This window comes from Sciurus vulgaris (genome assembly GCF_902686455.1).
Source record: "Sciurus vulgaris genome assembly, chromosome: 10".
NCBI lineage: Eukaryota > Metazoa > Chordata > Mammalia > Rodentia > Sciuridae > Sciurus > Sciurus vulgaris.
In genome coordinates, this window is record NC_136470.1 from 87988974 (window position 1) to 88009545 (window position 20572).

The 20572-nt window shown below is 37.3% G+C and overlaps 1 protein-coding gene and 1 pseudogene across 5 annotated transcripts in view; one reads left to right on the plus strand and one right to left on the minus strand.

The window, feature by feature from the left end:
* MAP3K13 (mitogen-activated protein kinase kinase kinase 13) overlaps positions 1 to 9194 on the minus strand; it is a 182404-nt gene extending 173210 nt beyond the window's left edge. For 2 of the 4 annotated variants that reach the window (XR_013757269.1, XM_079100600.1), the window contains exons 1-3: positions 8842 to 9194; positions 8551 to 8619; positions 6993 to 7120 (exon numbers count right to left, since the gene is read on the minus strand). The gene's annotated coding sequence lies outside the window, so the exon portion shown is untranslated. The other 2 variants (XM_079100603.1, XM_079100604.1) reach the window with 2 other exon arrangements.
* A 4807-nt stretch (positions 9195 to 14001) lies between these two features.
* On the plus strand, positions 14002 to 14428 carry LOC306670988 (transcription elongation factor SPT4-like; annotated as a pseudogene). Its single transcript has one exon. The product of its transcript is annotated as a transcription elongation factor SPT4-like (transcript).
* The last annotated feature ends 6144 nt before the right edge of the window (positions 14429 to 20572 follow it).

Here is a 20572-nt window from a genome sequence, read left to right on the forward strand (position 1 = left end):
TACCAAATATAACATTTCGGTACACTCAAGAAATAATTACTGCCTCATCAATGAATCGGAAGACACAACCCTTGGAGGAAGAAGTCACTCCCTGTTGTTCAGTAGTACTACAAAAGTCATCTATTCCTAACCAATGAAATCACCAGAGGCAGATATATATTTTTAGAGGAAATGACTGAATTGAGTTAACTCCAGTGACTTATTGATCTTAAATCATTAATCTAAAGACAAACTCAGTTACTCAGAGAAAGAAAAAATGGCATTTTCTCTTTTAGAGACCATCAAACTCCCAGTCACGCTAACTATATCGTCTTTAGCCTCTCTCCAATTAGTCCTCAAGCAATGCTAAACAAAAGTGGGAGTTTATTTGCCATGAGACCAGAAAGATAAGTTTTTTTAAAAAAATTTAACACAATCTTCCCATTAGTAGAGGCTGAACCAACCATTTAAATGCTCTAGCAGTCTGGGTGTCAGAATAAATAGAAACAAAGCCTAAGAGATTTCTCTTTTCTATGAAGTAAAAAGTATTCCAGTTAAATCAAATGTCAAATTAATACTGACAATCAATTCCTTTGTCACAAATAGCAGTATGTTGTGAAGAGATAATCCAAACATGTACAAAGGCATTAGTACCACAATTATACTTTAAGAATTGAAAAACTCCAATTGCAACTCACAAGAAAAAAATGATTTTATTTAATAACCAACTATACACACATTCAAACATTCATATAACTAAAACAATGTTTACTCTTCCTGTGTGGGTGGCATTGTGAAATATTCTACTCTGTTCTTTCATTAAAAAAAAAATGCTGGTCACAATTTAGTACAAAGGATATTGTAAATCACTCATATAACACTTAATTACTTTAGAACATCATCAATGCCAATTTATAATTTAAGGGAAATTTATAGTCTTCCTCCTTCTTAGAATTGGCCCACCATAGTATTTAGGGGAAATAAGTACTCAGGGGAAAAAATATTGATGTAGCCTTGTTTCCATGTGTCCAGCTTGGACATGGTACATGCTTTCAACTTGTGTTTAAATCTTCTACCTTCCCAGGCCAAAGTGCAGAGAGAATGATTTGCAACTATATAAAACATCCCTACATCTGTACTTCACATTTTATTGTCTTTTTTAATGTACATTATTTCATTTGAACCTCACAACAACCCTGTGAGGTAGGCAGGAAAATACCAGGTTCATTTTACAGATAATGAAGTTGTCAGTTAAATGACTTTCCCAATTATCATATAACTAGTAAGAGGTAGAGGCAGAGATAGAATAAAAACCATTGAATTTCTCGTTGGGGGCTCTTTTCTCTAAAACACACGAGTATAATCTAACCTCATAAATATATGAGAGGTTTTTTGTTTTGTTTTTTGTTTTTTTTTTTTTTTGATGCTGGAGATTAAACCTAGGGTCTTGCTCATGCAAAACACATGCTCTACTAACCTCTAATATTTCTAACATTTAATTCTCATTTTTACATTCTTGATTCAACTTTGTGTAGGCTACAATAAAGGACCTAATTCCAAACTTTCCATGCCAAGTTTATACTTTCCTATCAAGAAAAACCTATCGGCATAGAACATATTTTTTGGAATGCACCATTTTATTGGGTCTTGTCTAAAGGAACATAAGCAACATGAAAGACCCTAATGGTCAAGGAAACTAAGTCAGAGGAAGGGATATTTTAAAAGTATATTAATGGAGTTGGGTCCCTTTCAGTTTTTACTTTTGTGAGAGGGTTTAATGGAGAGCTTTAATACAGATGACACTTGAAGCTTTTGAAGAGGATCTAAGTCTTGATGTGGTTACTCAACTCTTGAATGCATAATGATGGTGAGCCATGGTCTTCAAAAACTTGGTACTTGCTGCTTGAAAAAAAAAAAAAATTCTACTAGCGAGTCTAATTTTTTAAAGGGAAGTTAATAAGTTCTTTGGTCAACAATTAATTGGATCACTATATGTAATGCTGAAAGAACGAAAAAAATATTTTGAAAATCCACAGTAGACAAAATATATTCACTAACTTATCTCTTTGGTTAATGTTCTTCACTACAAATTGCAACAGAATTTGAAGTTCTTACTGAATCATGTAGAGGTAGTAGTCAGATAAAAAATGATTTAAGGATAACTGAATTTCTTTGATCATTATCCAAGATATCAGATTGTCTTACAGAGCTTTTGATCTCTGAAAGCACAATCAAAATGCTTGTTGGAAGAGACAGTATAAAATAAAGTTGATTTTGTGGAATAGAGAAAGAAGTTGAAGTAGGAATATTATGGTTGGAAAATATTTTTTTGAATGATGAATAAAAGTAACAAGCCTTCAAATGGAAAAATTCAGACCACTTTGCAAGGTTCAAATGAAAAACAGCAAAAATACTGTAAACATGTGTACAATGTAATCAAAGAACAGTTATAGTCATCTGAAATTCCAGCTCAGTAAATAATAACCAGCAGCCTATGCCCCTTGGGGAATGCCAGCATATGTTCTATCCCCATCCCCTTCACTTTTCAGAGAGGATTTTTAATTTCCTTATCTTAATTTTTTGCTCACCATAACCTTTTGTTAAATATGCTCCTATAAATTTGCCTTTTCCCTAAGAAAGTTAAGTTTTTTAAAATGTTAATAAAAATAATAGCAGTTAATATTTGCTGAGTCTATAATCTCCTCTAAGTACTTTGTGTAGATTAATTCATTTAATCTTCACAACTGCAAGAATTAGACACTACAATTATCCTAATATGGGGATAATAAATGAAGATACCAAGGTGCAGAAAAATTTAAAAATTCGGGTACTTAGGTAATAACAGAGTAATAGAATATAAACATATCTATAATAAATCAATTTATTGCTTTATAATAAAAATTTTATGATTTGAAAGGGGCCTTCAAAATAATCTAGTACATTCTCCCGTATGATGAGAACCCTTGCCCCTTACAATATTCCTGATGGCCAAACTCTGTTTAAGCAACTCTAAGGACTCAGAGTTCACTGAGAGACAGTGTGCCACACAATCTGTTCCACTCTCAACCAGTTCTATATCTTCTCCAGAGTTAATTTTGGAATCAAATAACAGAACAAATGTACTTCCTGTAAAGTTTCCCCACTTTTCCAAAGTCTTCTATTTTCTGAAAAAAGTTCCAGTGGCCTCAATCTAGATAGATTATCACAGCTGTCCCTTTATATAATCACAAAATTAATTTTAAAAGTTCTTTTATTCAAGGCAATTTTAGTAATGAAATCATTTTTTGTATATTAATATTCTGTGGGTTCACAGGTGTTTAATCTTGGTTAATCTTGGCCATATACAACTGGAATGCTAGGAAAGGCTTATGGACCTAGTTTAAATCAAATTAAAAAGCAGTAATTTTTGAATTTTCTTTTTTTTTTCTCTCTCTCTCAAGACAGTTACCACAAAACAGAATCTTACTGATACCTTACACCTTTTCTTAGATTTTCATTTTCTCACCCTCCGGCTTTTGTCTGCCTTCCTATCACTTGGACCTTGTGAATGACCTTAAAACTCAAAATTCTTTAAACTACTCTCAAAATCATGAATTATCTCACCACAGGCTCAGATCTGACCCCTCAAAATGCTGACATTTTTTTGTTGTTGTTGATGCACTAACTACATAACTTCCTATCTGGGATTTCTGGTTTTCCAAGAAGTTTTTAATATATTAAATATGTAATATAACTTATCATATATCTAAGTGTATGTATATATAGGCATCTTCCTTGATTCTATGTTCTCTACATGTAATTTATAGGTTCATCTCTTTCTTTTCTATGTCACCTTTATCATAGTCCATCATCTTGAGTCAGGAAAACAATATACCCCAGATTCTCAGTTTCTTAGCAAGAACAGATTCCTACTCCAGCCATCCAGCCCAGTGATTTTTTCCTTTGCGATCACAGTGATTCGTTCCAAGGATTTTCAGAAACAAAGCATCATTTAACAGAGATGACTATATCCAAAATACTAAAGTACGGTATAAAACATGCACACCTCTAGTCCCATCTCCTGATTAGGCTGAGACAGGAGAATTGATTGAGCCCAGGTCTTCAAGACAAGCCTGGGGAATAAAGTAAAACCCCATTTGAAAAACAAATAATATGGTATGGTTGTAGCTCAGTGACAGAATGCTTGCTTAGCATGTGTGAGGCACTGGGTTTAATCCTTAGTACCACATAAAAAATAAAATAAGGTATTTTTAAAAAACCAAGTAATATAATAGCCAGGGATGGAGGTATAGCTCAGTGGTAGAGTACTTGCCTACCATGCACAAAGCCCTGGATTTTACCTCCAGATCCACAAAATAAATAAGTAAATAAATACCTCTTCTATTCTGTTCATCATGGCTCAGTCCCTAGATTAGTGACCTTCATTATGATTTGAAAAAGATAAAAAATCAGTGGTATCTTATAGATATGTATCTTACATAACTTTTCCAATCAACTTTCAAATAAAACCCCTCTACTAATAAAATGAAGTTTTTTCATTTCTTAAATAGTTCATTTTATCACCTATTACTGTTATTACAAATGTTCCACAATAAAAGTTTGTAAGAAAGATGGCTAGAGGACTAAAAGTTACCAAACATTTCTGCTGAGTCCAGGGCAGATAATCAGTCAATTCAAAGCAAAACAAAATGAGATTATGCATATATGTTCACATCGCCTTTCTGGTTTACTTATTTTACTAACTAAGAACAAGCTGTTCTTTGGAATCCCTTGCCATTTGTAAGCATCAAGAATAAAGTGAAATAAAAACTGTAAGACTTGTTTAAACAATATGGAATCTAGGGGCTGGGGATGTAGCTTAGTGGTAGAGCACTTCCCTAGCATGTGCAAGGCCCTGTTTTTAATCCCTAGCCTCTTCCCCAGCAAAAAAAGAATACAGAGTACCTAAACAACAATTCAAATAAAACAAAGTCCATTCCATTCGGCAAAACTGAGAAGCTCAGAACCATACCAAAGCAATACAAACAGCTTGCAAACAACAACCACATCATTTGATCAGGTTAGCAACATGCTATATATTGTACAGGAATATTGAATTCAGCAGCATCTAAGCACTCAGTATTCTGTAAGTTTTTATTAATTGTAAAACTCTAATGTCAAGGTTTAAAACCTATTATAATAATTTCACCAAATCTTCCTTGCAGCTCTGAAAAAACTTAATGCATTATATCACCCTACTCCTAAATAGTACAAATAATTAAAAGGACAGAAAGTCATAAAGAATATTCATAGGCTCCCACATTTATTAAATTATCCTAAGGCCTTGCTGCTTATTTCTGAGTATCATGAAAATAAGAATGTGATCATAGTAAAAAACTTAATCCACCAGAAAGAGCACAGATAAAAAGCTACTCTTCTTCCTATTCTAGAACTCAAGTCTCATTTCTCAAAGAATTCTATTTAGAATTCCTTATATATGTTTGAAGAAATTTTCTATGTGTATATAAATGTATGCTTTTTTTTTGACAGTCTTGTTAAGTTGCCCAAACTGGCACCAAACTTGGGATCTTCCTGCCTCAGCGTCCCAAGAAGCTAAAAATACATGCCTGGCTTATATATATATGCTTATTAAAAACACAAATGAAAGCCATGTGGGGTGGCAAAACATACATGTAACTCTAGTGACTGGGAAGGCTGAGGCAGGAGGATCACAACTTCAAGGCTGACCCGGGCAATTTAGCAATTTAGCATGACCTTGTCTCAAAATAAAGAACAGAACAAAACAAAACAAAAAAATGGAAAAATGGAAACATACTATACATACAGCTTCTTCTTCTTCTTCTTTTTTTTTTTTTTTCTTTCAGTACTGGAGATTGAGCCCAAGGGCACTTCGCCACTGAGCTACATCCCAGTCCTTTATATTTTCAGACAGGGTCTTGCTAAGTTGCTGAGGGTCTCAACTTGTGATCCTCCTGCTTCGGCTTCCCGAGTTGCATGGATTACAGGCATATACCACTAAATCCAGCCTATGTGTACATTAGTTTTCTCAGCTAACAATGTATCTTAGAGATTTTCATATCTGCATCTCTGGATCCACTTCGTTCTTTCTAAGAGCTGCAAAGTACAATACTGCATAAAAGTATTTATTTAACCAGACCTCTGTTGAAATATGTCTATATTATTTCTAGTTTTACTTTGCTTTTTAATTTCAAACAATGTGGTGATTAATATCTTTGGAAATTTTTATATCCAAGTACAAATACACATGAACAATGAATTCCTAATAGAAGTAATGCCTGCTATTAGAATTACAAATTCTAAACAAGAAGCCAGAATATCTTCAAGGAGACCAGAAAAAGCTAAAAGTTAAATGCTTAGTGATTAAAAGGTGCCAAATATTATCACAAAGTTATAATTTAAGGTTTTGAAAATAAACAAACTGATGAATTATAAAAAAAAAAAATATAGTAGAAAAAGGAACAACTTTAAAGGCTGGGAGAATGAATCATGAGAAAGAGAAGACAAAAGAGAAACAAAGGAAAAGAAAATAGCATGAACAAGGCAACACAAACCAAAAAAAGACACTTTTGGACTTCTTAAACCTAAGGCATAATTCATCAGTAGATTTGAGAGATATACTATTACATAGCTGAACTGGGAAGCAACACGATTTAAATGACTATTCAAGGCTTAATTTATACAGGGTGCCTGCAAATTGATTTATTTCTACCAAGCTCTAAAGTGCTGAAAGGAAATTCCCCTTCTCCCACAAAAGAAAGCAGAGCAATAATCCTCCAAGTACAATACAGTTTATCAATCTCTTTAATTTCTGATCAACTTGACAAAGATATAGTAGTTGCTTCATACATACAAAACAAACCTCTCTTGGAAAGGTCCTAATTAAAACATGGAGATTTAGGTCTGTATTTTTCAATTATAATCCTGAAATTTCCTTGGCCTATCCAGGGCTACTCTAGTAGCTCACCTAACATAAATCACAGTCAACAACTTACCTCTCCCAAAGTGCTAGGATTTGAATGCCACAATACAAATTGATTCATGTTTTTGTCCATTAATGGTCCGTGGGTTTCTTTAAATGAAGTCCATGTTAAAGTCCATAGACAGCAATGTTCTGTAAAAACTGAAAACCTCAAGAATGTCAATGCACATACCTAAGTTACCACTTGGATACCAATTCATCATAAATAATAGTTATACTATCTAGACAGATGTGGAAAGTTTAGTGGACATAACATTGAACAGCAGATTGAGGTGGCAAAATTAGACTAAGACAATATTTACTTAACTTAGAGGATCTCAAAATACTACTTTGTATCATATTTATATGCATTGTAAACAAGGTACCACAGTAACAGCATTCAAAGATGGGGATGATTTGGAGACCAACACTTACAGAAATCAGAGAAAGATTAAAAGATAGGGAAACTTGTAAATTTTACTGCAATAATGTAGTTGCATGTCTACTTTTGGAGTTTTCAACCTATTTGAAGAACATCTTAGGCTTTAAATCTAAAAATGCTTACTAATTTCCTCTTGTAGAAAAAAAAAGCAAACTACATACACATACAACACAAAAATTTACAATATGGCATAAATTCTGGGTTTCCTATACAACTCTAACCAATCTAATCATAGGATTCTGGAACTTCTCAAGAGCTACATTTCATTAGCTATTCCATACATACAAACACCTCACTGGGACTGCAGCTAGATAGTGATTCATGCCCATATATCACATAGCCTGTGTGTCATCTGCACCTTACTCCATTTAATAACAACAACAACAACGAAAATCTGGTTACAGTATTCGATTTTTAAGTACTTGTTCACCCTTCATGACATTTAAGACACTTTTTACAAGGAAAATACTTTAATCTTCAGGGATTCATTCTTCTGTGGTCCTCCTACAACTGTTTCTTATGTGTATATACCTGGTGAAACCTCTGGAGTTTTATAAGTTCCTAACATTTTTGGAAATATAATATCATTCTAATTTACATCTAGTATCCCAACATCAGAAAATATTAACAAAAAGGAAATTAGCTTATATTGCTGAAAAGAAAGCAATAGTACTTAGGATACTAGTTAGTAGCTCAGTGAACCAACTGTAGCCTATCATTTTACGACCTCCCTGGAATCACTCCCTTCAAAGTTCTTCCCAGAAAAGTAAAGGAACTAGAGAAGCTAAATAATTGCTTTATCCTCTCCACCCTGAGAAAAGTATTAACACACATTTGTAAATTTTCCAAATGCTAACAAAACAAAACAACAACGTCCTGCATGTCTCTTGCACCAGCATCCTCACAAATTACTGGTTACTAAGTAAATTGGAGTCATGTCTACATTCGGAAATAGGGATACTGATATGGAAGAAGTTGTCCCACTGAGCCAGAATCAGGTTCTTTAATTCAGTAATTAATTTATTACTTCCACAGCGTCTATACAGACACCTAAAACCGGCAAGGCACTGTCCTATGAATTCTGAGACGAAAGGGGGTCCTGGTCCCCTACTTCCATAACGGATGGGGGTAGATGGTAAGTGAGCCCTACGTGTATAGCTCATCTCAGCGCCCAGACTCCGTCTCTCCACCACGACCCTCGGTCAGGACCCACCGATTCCTAGAAGAGTAGAAGACTGTCAAAGACCTCGACCCCCACGATCCTGTTCCCAAGAATTTTCCGTTTCCCTATCCATTCAGGGAGTCTCTTCAAGGAGCCTTCCTGCAATCACTACTAATGTGAGAACCATCTCTCTCTGCCCAAGCCCAGGGACAGGAGCGACTCAGGACATCAACCCCAGGTTCCATCTCCACCCAGGTTCAGTTCCCGCCGGAAGGTTACCTGCCAAGGATCCAACGCTCCCAGAGACCACAGACGCCCCGCCCCGCCCATCACGGCGCCCTCTGCAACCAGGTGCCTCCTTCAGGCGCAACTTCCGGTGCGTCACGTCCGGCAGAACTTCCGCCCCGCTCTCTGTCCGGCTCAGCGTTCAAGTACTCTAGTGAACGTCACTTCCGACCTGTTCCTCGGTTGCTGCGGGATCCCGGCGCTTTCCAGATCTTCTTTGTGGGTTTCTGTTCTTCCTGCTTGCCTAACCTCTACATGTGTGATCCTGCCCGGAGAAGTGTTTTTTCTCTTTTTTTCGTCTTCCTATTTTTCTTCCCCCACCCCGCACTTCTTTGGCAGCTTATACTTCTTTTCTGCAGCCACTTAGCCACTTTCCCCTGCTTGAATTATCAGTCTTCCACAAAGTAGCCCGGCCTCTGGGAGAAATTCCAAGATTATTCTTGTGTGTGTGTGTGTGTGTGTGAGTGTGTGTGTGTGTGTGTGTTCGTGTTCTCATTCCCCTGCCTAGGGAGTGCGGGATCTTAGGTTGCACTCTCTGCTTTCAAGTGCTACCTCTGTCACTAACGGTGTTAGTTACCTAGGCAAGTTCCAACCTAGGACTGTTGTATTACTTGCGATGATACATGAAAGCGCTAGCATGTTGAAAGCACTCATAGCTATTAACTTATTTTTGTTCGACTATGTACTGCCTTGCTTCCTGTTGTTACACATAACTGGAAGGAAGATGAAACCCGGTTTTTAATTACGTGATTAATTGATGTTTCCTGGTACCTTCCCTAAAAAACTGTGAGCTCTTCCAAAGATGGATTCGTATATAGTAACCAACTTTAACCCTACTTGAAAGCACCTCCTTAATTATTGTTATAGGTACTGAAGGAGAGATGAATAAAACCCAGGTTCTGCCCTCAAGGAGTGGAGGCACTCAGTAAATGATTATGGAAGGAAGAAAAACCCAGAAGGGGGTGGGAGGAGAAAGAAAACAAGAAACCAATCGAACTGAGGAGTTATCTTAGGACAAAAAATTCACGGAAGAAAATAAAGGAACTTAAGAGGTTCTTTTAGTCAACCTCTTGCCTTTGCAGGTAAGGAAAATTGGATCCAGAAAAGCAACTAACTAAAAGTCACTATTAGTGACAGTGCTAGGGTCAGAAGTGGAGTTTTATAATGCTCACCAACTCCCCCTTTCCAAATGAACCTCAAGATGTTAATAAGATAAAAGCAGATTCACTTTTGAGGTCTTTGCTCCCAAGTGCAAAGGACTAGAAACAATCCCAGTCCAAGGAGAGAGATGGACAGTGTAACCTAGCAGATGCCACACAATTCTTATGATCTTTAGAATGCTCTGGTGTGGCCACTGCTGGGTTCATTTAGAGGACAGTACACTTCCCTCCCCTGGTGAACCTCTCATACTGACCCAGAAGTGAGTGGTAATTTATGAGCTCTCTCTGCAATTTTAACTGACTGGACAGGAAGAAGTAAGTGATCCCAGCAGCTCTGAAAGGTAAACATAAACTGTGAATGCCTTACATTCACATTACATTACATGGCACAATTTCATTTAATTGGAAGAAATTTAATTATTCCACCTTTGCTTTAGGAATATTATGAAACTCCATAGGTATTATTACTATTATTATTAAAATATTTGTAATGACTCTGTGTTCCAAATGACCCAGTAATCCCATAGACCCATAGAATAATGTATTTTGGACAGATAAAATTTGAAGTTTCTTCCAACTCTTATCATTAAATGCATCAGTGATATTTTTAATGAATTTATGGATGGTATGAATTCAGTAATTTGCCCAAAGTCATAAAGTTAACCAATGGTAGTCAGTTCTAGAATCTAAGCCTCCTAATTCCATTTGTATATTTATTCAGATAAGACATTTAGCCAGGCATTAAGGATACAAAAATTAATAAATCCCTTGCCTTCAAGGATCTTTCTATCTGGTAAGGGAGGCAGAACTCTTAGTAGAAAAATAATTCAGTTAATGTTATAAGCTCACTTAGTTTTTTCATTCAACCAATGGCATTTCCCCTTCCTTTGCTATCAACATATCATAACTATAACTGTAATTGAAAATACATAATTTGTAATACATACTTGTAAATGAAAAATATGTTTAAATCAAATTTTAAATCATTCACAGAATTTGAAGCAGTCAAAATTTACATATGTCTAAAAGTTTGAGTATAAGAGACTTGGACACTAAGCTGTGTGACCTTATGTTTCTTATTATACAGTCTTTAAAAGAGGAAATTAAGACTTGAAAATGTCACAGTTCCTAAAGTCCATTCTTTCCAATGGTATTCAAACTTCATCCATGGTACCACACCTTTTCCAGATAGCAGGGAAGCAGCAGCATATTAAGAACTGAGTGATTTTTCTCCTCATATGCATATAATCAAGGTCTTATTCTCTGTTTTCTGTGATAGTTGATTTTATGTGAACTTGCCTAGGTCACAGGACCCAGATATTTAATCAAACATTATTCCAGATGTTTCTGTTGAACTTTTTAGATGAGACTGACATTTCAGTCAGTAGGCATTAAGTAAAGCAGATGATCCTCCATAATCAGTTAAAGGTCTTAAGAGAAAATACTGAGGTAGGTACCCTAAGGAAACTGGAATTCTGCCTCCAGACAGCCTTTGAACCCAAGTTGCAAGATCAGCCCTTAATGGTTCCAGTCTGTTTGCCTACTCTGCAGATTTTGGACTGCTAGCCTTCACAATTTCATGATGCAGTTCCTTAAAATAAATATTACCTAGTCTATGACCTTAAACAGACCATTTTATCTATCCAGACCTCAATATCCTTTTTTAAAAATATTTTTTTTAGTTGTAGATGATCACAATATCCCTATTTATTTATTATTTTTATATGGTGCTGAGGATTGAACCCAGGGTCTCATGCATGCCAGGTGAGCACTCTACCACTGAGCCACAACCCCCGCCCCCTCAATATCCTTTTCAAGTAATTTCTTGCACAAAACCTGTAGTGTTCTAAGAAAAAATGTATGATACCACTCTGATTGCTAGATGGCAGGTGGTGAGGGACTCTATCTTTATTTCTTATTTCCTTTCCTTCTCTTTTATTATTTTTTTCTTTTTTTTTCTGGTTGATCTGATGAAAGGCAGCATGGAGACACCTATCTGAAGAACCATGTTTTCTGACAAAAATTGAGTTTCCCCAAGACTTTAGGAGATAATAATGTAATGGGGCTCATTTACAATTAGAAATTTTCAATTTTTTTTTTTCCTCAGTCCCTAGCCATTTTCTGCTAACCTGATAGTTAAGCTATTTTCTCTAACCTACTTCCTATGGGTGACCATTTCAGGCTAAAATGGGAGCTGAAAGTGCCCCCAAAACCCCAACCTGGTGTCAGAAGAATGCAACAAAAGTCAAAAAATCAGAATTATAGCTCTTGATCACATAGCCTGGCTGAATTTACCTATGTGTATTTCTTGGTTTTTGTTCCTGTGAATTGTAATCCTATAGTATAAGCAAAGGAAGATTAGTTGTCTTCCTAGTTTTGGCCAAGTGACATGAAATTTTTTTTTTTTTCCTTTTTGTATTACCTTTGTCTTATTTCTTATGTGGGTGGGTGACTTAAGTATAGTTAGTCAGGACCCCAGATTCAGGCCTTTGGCCTGGGTCTTAGTAACAAGAAATCTAAAATACTTGCTTAGTGAATGAAAGACTGAATGGATTCCAGGGTTAGTTCTGGGCTCTTCTGTCCCTTACTACTTTGGCCCCTTCCCCTTTTCCCACTGAAACACTTCTTTTAAAAAAAACCGTGGACCAATGGATCAAGGACCTTGAAATCAGACCAGAGACCTTGCATCTTATAGAACAAAAAGTAGGTCCAAATCTTCACCTTGCTGGCTTAGGAGCAGACTTTCTTAACAGGACTCTCATAGCACAAGAAATAAAAGCAAGAATCAATAACTGGGATAGATTCAAACTAAAAAGCTTTCTCTCAACAAAGGAAACTATCAGCAATGCGAAGAGAGCCTACAGAGTGGGAGAAAATATTTGCCACTCATACTTCAGATAGAGCACTAATTTCCAGAATATATAAAGAACTCAAAAAACTCTACACGAAGAATACAAATAACCCAATCAACAAATGGGCTAAGGATATGAACAGACACTTCACAGAAGATCTACAAGCAATCAATAAACATGAAAAAATGTTCAACATCTCTAGTAATAAGAGAAATGCAAATCAAAACTACCCTAAGATTCCATCTCACCCCAATTAGAATGGCAATTATCAAGAATACAAGCAACAACAGGTGTTGGCGAGGATGTGGGGAGAAAGGTACACTCATACATTGCTCGAGGGGCTGCAAATTAGTGCAGCCACTCTTGAAGCAGTGTGGAGATTCCTTAGAAAACTTGGAATGGAACCACCATTTGACCCAGCTGTCCCACTCCTTGGCCTATACCCAAAGAACTTAAAATCAGCATACTACAGAGATACAGCCACATCAGTGTTCAATTCACAATAGCCAGATTGTGGAACCAACCTAGATGTCCTTCAATTGATGGATGGATAAAGAAACTGTGGCATATATATACAATGGAATATTACTCAGCTATAAAGAATAATAAGTGGGCAGGGGATATAGCTGAGTTGGTAGAGTGCTTGCCTTGCAAGCACAAGGCCCTGGGTTCAATCCCCAGCACTGGAAAAAAAAAGAATAATAAAATTATGGCATTTGCAGGCAAATGGATGAAATTGGAGAATATCATGCTAAGTGAGATAAGCCAATCTCAAAAAACCAAAGGACAAATGATCTCCCTGATAAGCAGATGATGACACAGAATGGGGGGTGGGAGGGGGCAAGAATGGAGGAAAGAGGGACTATATAGAGGGAAAAGAGGGGTGGGAGGGAAAAGAGCGGTGGGAGGGGTGGGGGGGAAGGAAAAAATAACAATGAATCAAATATCATTACCCTATGTAAATGTATGATTATGCAAGTGGTATGCTGTTACTCCATGTACAAACAGAAACAACATGTATCCCATTTGTTTACAATAAAAAAAAAATGAAAACAACAACAACAACAAAAAAAAAAAAAACTGGACTTCCTGCAGTGTGGAGGCTGTGGCTGCGTCCCCAGCAGTTCTTCATATCTGAGAGGATGGCCTTGGAGACTGTGCCCAAGGACCTGTGGCATTTGCGAACTTGTCTGCTGTGTTTGCTGGTCAAGACAATAGACCAGTTCGAATATGATGGTTGTGATAATTGTGATGCATACCTACAAATGAAGGGTAATCGAGAGGTGGTATATGACTGCACCAGCTCTTTCTTTGATGGAATCATTGCAATGATGAATCCAGAGGACAGCTGGGTCTCCAAGTAGCACCGAGTCAGTAACTTTAAGCCAGGTGTATATGCAGTGTCAGTCACTGGTCACCTGCCTCAAGGAATCATGCGGGAGCTGAAAAGTCAAGGAGTGGCCTACAAATCCAGAGACATGGCTATAAGGACCTAGCAAGATGCAGGCTGCCAGCATCTTTGCTCTCTATCTCATTCTTCTGCTTTTTTTTTTTTTTTTTTTTTTTTTTTTTGTGTGTGTGTGTGTGTGAAAATAAACAACTGCAAATACTCCTTGCCCTCCAACTCTGAGAATCAGCAGACCATTGAGAGAGCACATCTTGTCTCTGGGCCACTTCACCCTGGGACTACTGGTGGAGGTGGAGAGGTTGGGACTGGAGGGTTCACAGAGACTGAATTGACAGGAGAGGGTGCCGGTTTTCCTGCCCACATCCAGGGCTGTGCCCTTGCCCATGAGCAATACTTTGGGTTAAATTCCAATCAACATGAACCACTGGAAAATTCTTAAAACCATGACACATAGCTTGCCTCCCTGTCCCTTTCTCTTAGCTCAGCACAATAAGGGCTCACTTGCCCAGTAAGCACCATCCCAGCACAGTAGAGGCTCTTCTGCTCTTGTCACCTGTCTCTGAGCCTTCAGGGGTGGTCTCCTAGTGTACTTGCTGGAGCTTCATTGGAAGGTCTGCTGTTCTGAGGTACTGTAACCCTTCAGTGTAGTCCCATAGTCTAGGGCTTATAGCTTACCCTCTAGACCTGGCATCATCAGTCTCTCTTGAAATCTTGAAGCTTCTTAGTGTTCTTTGCTCCTTGACATTGTTTAATACTGCTTTTCCTTCTTTGTGTCTTTATTTTTACTGATCTTCCTATACCTTTGGCCAGTTTCATCCTCGTCTTACATTCCCCTCTCTGAAGACCTAGCCTCAGGGGGCTTCTGGGTCTTGTCTGGGAGTTTGTGCCTCTGTGGGAAGTTGGCCTTTCCTTCACTAGCTTGGTAGGGGGCTTTGGGTAACTATATTGGCCAAGGTGTGTTGTTTGTTTTAAAATTTAAAAAATTACCATAAATTCTCATGTATTTAAGTGTTCCCAGAAATCCTATTAGTATCCCCATTTTGATTTAAGTTCGTCCATAAATGAAAGTGATTGTACTCTACCTCAGGATTCTTGGGCTCAGAAATGAAGCAATGTGCTGGGCTTGGTGGCGTATGCCTATAATCCCAGTAGCTCAGGAGACTGAGGCAAGAGGATCACAGGTTCAAAGTCAGCCTCAGAAACTTAGAAGAGCTGGGGCTAGGGCTCAAAGGTTAGGCACCTTTGGGTACCAAAAAGAAAAAGATGAAGCAATGTGGAAATTCTGTAACAAATCTTATTAAAAAAAAAAAAAAAAAAAAAAAAAAGCTGTGGTGAAGGGAAAAGGAAGCAATGATAAGACAATAAATAAGTGTTGGATTGGGAGGTGAATGGAGAAAATAATGGCATTACATCACATCTCAAAACACCAATGCACAGTAGTATTTATGAATGGGATGATATATTGTCTAGGGCTTATTTTAAAATAATGTGGGATGTGGGAGGATAACATAAATGTTTGTTGTATATTAATATCATTGTTTAATTCTATTTTTTGTGTATTCTTGAAAATTTCCATAATACAAAGTTAAAACTAGATCATGAGTGCCTTTCTTTCCTCTAGACCAAACTTAGTTCAGACTATCCCATGGAATCTCAGAATTCTTTTTGCCTGATGTACAGAAAACTTGTCACAGATTGGATTTTCCAGTAGAATTGTTCAAAAGAAGAAGTTGAACTGTTTTTCAGGTCCAAATAATCTGCAGGTATCTTGGGAGAGAGCTCTAGAGTAAGTATTGTCACTGGGAGTGTAACCTCCTTGTCAGGCTAAAAGGACCTGCCTATTATTCCACATGCAGTCTTCACCCCAAAGGATGTGATCTCAAACCAGCTAGTTGTCTGCCTCAGCAGACTGGAAAAGCTGAGAGTTGGAAGATGCCTGTAGCTGGGCAGAAAGTGCTTCCTTGAAAGGGAATCTGTGCAGCACATCTTTGCATCTTCCACAAAATGCAACATAAATTGGCCTAAATAATAAGTGGATGTATTGTATAACTGGAATGTTATGATAGGAATCAGGGTTGGTTGCTCCAGCAACTCAGTGGTATTATCCATGATCCATATTTTTTCCCTCTTTGCTCTGCCTTCAGAAGCATCTGCTTCCACTCATGAAGACCAGCTTTCCTCAAGGTAGTAAAATGACGGTGGCAGCTTGCTCTAACATCTATACACTGTGTGCAATATCGTCAAAAACAATGAACACATTCAGTAATTCCAAGGAGATTCTCAGGCTAGTAAAGAGAGGTATATACATTAGTATCTGCACCAAATCTGCTTCTCTGTACATATTTGTCTTTTCAACTTTAGTAAAGGAATTTACATTAGTCACCATTAAATTGGGATAGGCAGACTAGTACCACAATAACTAAACAAACTCATTTCAGTTTCTTTAAGCAACTCGGGTGTATGTCTTACTCATGCTACAAGACTACTTGGGACTGCAGGGTAACTGCTCAATTGTGGTCACTCAAGAACCTGCGCCAACTGTACAACCACTACTTTAAACATTGCCAGTAACCAGGCCAAAGGTAAAAACAATCTAGTGAAGCACACATTGGCTGTTAATGCACCTATCCTGTTAACATTTTATTATTGGCCACAGCAATGCCACATGAGCTACCTACTTCAAGGAGGCAGGCAAGTACAATCCTACCAAGGATAATAAGGGGAGAAAACTAGAATATTTGTGAGTAACATTAATGTTATTAAAAATCCAACTCTCTAAATGTGGGTCTCAGTAACACAAACTCTAGAAATCAACTCTGCCAATCTGTGACTAAAGCACAAAGCAGCAGAAAATTACCTTGACAGTTTTTCTAATTTAATTATAATGTGGGCAGTTATACATATATCTGAAATTGTTCTCACATTATTAGTTGCTCAGCTTGGAAAATATATAGTTCAAGGAAGAATGGTGTCAACAACAGTGCAGTAGAGTACAAAAACCTCCCTTCTGAGAATTTCTTAACCAAGAATATAGTTTAAAACTCCCTATTACTTTATTTTATATTTCTGGTGCTAGGGATTGAACCCAAGGCCTCACACATGATAGGTAATCACTTTGTCAATAAGTTACACCCCCCAGCCCTGGGGGAATTTTTTAAAAAACCTGTTGAGTCCACCCTGAATCAGAATCTCCCAGAGTGGGTGCCAGATGTGTGTATTCAAAGCATGCTTCTCTTTACTTCTCCATCAATTAAGAACTGTCCCATGATTAGGAACAGTAGTGGGCACCTTGTGGTCCCAGCTACTGGAGAGGCTGGAGTGGGAACATCACTTGAACTCAGCAATTTAAGACCAGCCTGGGCAACTTAACATGAGCCTGTCTCAAAATTAAAAATAAAAAGGGATCAGGATTATCTCAGTTTAGAGCACTTGTCTAACATGCAAGTAGACCTTGGCTTCAGTCCCCAGCACCACAAAACAAGCACGCAAACAGTCTATAATTCTATTTTGCAAGAAACATAAAGGCAAGTACCATGTCTGTTTTGTTCACATTGCATTAGCAGTGCCTAACACAAATAATTGCTCAATAAAAATATTATTGATCAAATATTTATTCCTAAAACATGGTTATCAAACAACCCACATATATCCACAGAGGTTCCTTTATTTAGCATCATGAAATTCCTTTAGGAATCTCAGTACAACATTAGTGTAATGTGTTAATCCTCTCAAACTGGATATAAAACTAATTCGGTATATCTTGTTCTTAGTGAACACTATATATCTTCTGATAATCACAAGTTCCTTGATTATTCCAATATTTCATGAGGTATCTGTATAAAACCTACTAGTCAACAGCATCTTTTATCATCTTTTTGCCCATTCCAAAATCAAAATATTTGCTCATTCTTAGTCTCTGCACCTCCCATTTTCCTTAGAATTTCTTTAAGTCATAATCATATCAGCACAATATTCATGCTTAAAAGTCACTTTATGGGAAAACCTGGAATGAAAACCTGGAAAGCTGTTAGAACATATGATTTATGTCAAACTGTTTTACTTTGACCTTTACAATGAAGGGTATATATATATTAGTTTGTATTCTGTTTGTTATTCAAAGAAATACAATCATAGAGGAAAGACAATCTAATTTAATTCATCTCAAATGAACGTGATTCTAACAATAGCTAATAACATGACTGTTTTTATTGAATGTTTTCCATAAGCCAGGCAGATTTTAAATATGTATACAGCCAGAAAGGGAAAAGACCATTCCTGGTGATAGAGAAAAATGATATATCTCATATCTAAGAACAACTATCCTAATAATAAAAGAGATTGATAAGAAATATTGGTGAGGACATGGAAAAAATGAAAACCTCATACATTGCTAGTGACAATGTGAAATGGTACAGCCACTTTAGAAAACAGTTTGGCAATTCCTCAAAAAGTTAAACATATCAGAGCACTAATCTCTGAAGTTTATAAAGAACTTAAAAAACTTTACACCAAAAATACAAAGAACCCAATCAATAAATGGGCTAAGGACCTGGGCAGACACATCACAGAAGACATACAGGTGATCAACAAATACATGAAAAAGTGCTCATCATCTCTAGTAATTAGAGAAATGCAAATTAAAACCACCCTAAGATTTTATCTAACTCCAATTAGAATGACTATTATGAAGAACACAAGCCATAATAAGTGTTGGTGTGGATGTGGGGAAAAGGCACACTCATACATTGCTGGTGGAGTTGCAAATTGGTGCAGCCACTCTGAAAAGCAATATGGAGATTCCTCAGAAAACTTGGAATGGACCCACCATTTGAGCTTGCTATCCCACTCCTCAGTTTATACCCCAAGGACTTAAAATCAGCATACTACAGTGATGCGGCCACATCGATGTTCATAGCTGCTCAATTCACAATCGCTAGATTGGGGAACCAACCAAGATGCCCTTCATTTGATGAATGGATAAAGAAACTGTGGTATATATACACAATGGAATATTATTCAATCATAAAGAAGAATAAAATTATGGCATTTGCTGGTAAATGGATGAAGCTGGAAAATATCATGCTAAGTGAAATAAGTGAAGCCCAAAAACCAAAGGCCGAATGTTTTCTCTGATAAGTGGATGAAGATATATAATGAGGGAGGGTGGCGGTAGTGGTGGGGAGAAGAGAAGAATGAAGGAACTGTGGATGGTGTAGAGGAAAATGGGGCAGGATGGGGTGGGAGAAGGAAAGATAGTAGAATGAGACAGACAGTATTACCCTATGTACATGTATGATTACATGAATGCTGTGAGTCTACATTGTGTACAACCATAGAAATGAAAAGTTGTACACCATTTGTGTACAATGAAACAAAATGCAGTGTGTAAAAATTAAAAAAAAAAACTTTAAAAAGTTAAATATAGTTACTATATGACCCACCAATTCTACTCCTATGAGTAGACCCAAAAGAATTAAAAACATGCAAACACTTGTGCATGAAATATTTGTAGCAGGGTCATTCATAATAACCAAAAAGTGGAAACCACTCAAACATACATCAACTGGTAAATGGATAAAAATAATGTAGTTTATTTGTGCAATAAAATATTTAGTCCTAAAAAGAGAGGAAGTACTGATACATACTACAACATGGATGGCGCTCAAAGACATGTTAAATGAAAATAGCCAGGCTGGGTGGACGTAGTGGTGCAAGCTTGTAAGCAGCGTGGGAGGAGGACTGCAAGTTCAGGGCCAACCTCAGCAACTTAGCAAGACCATCTCGAAATAAAAATAAAATAAAAGAACATGGCCAGGCACCAAAGGCCATACACTGTATAGTGCCCATTATATGAAATATCTAGAATAGACAAATTGTGGAAACCAATGTCTCTATTAGAGAAGATTATGGTTGCATGGGGATAGGGTAGCCAAAAAGGAGTCAGACTCAAAGCGGCTGAACAAAGCTTTATTGGGGTTGGCTCTTCGCGAGATTCACCAGTCCTTCAGGGTGAAGGCCAGGGTGGAGGGCCAGGGGATCCGCGCGTGGCTCCGGCTGGCTGGGGTCTTCATAGACTGGAATTGGCTGGGGTCCCGCTGAGTAACAGGCGGGTGCCAGGCGCCATGAGGGTTCATCTGCCAGCGTCGATTGGTTGTTCTTTGGCCCACGTGGGCTGCCTGATTTCCCGCCCCCATCTAGCTGCTGGGACCTCCCTACCACTATTACCTGCAGCATATGTGTGATCTTTAAATGTGCTCAATAATGCATCATGGAGCTCTGCCTTATTTCACCTAGTGAAAATAATC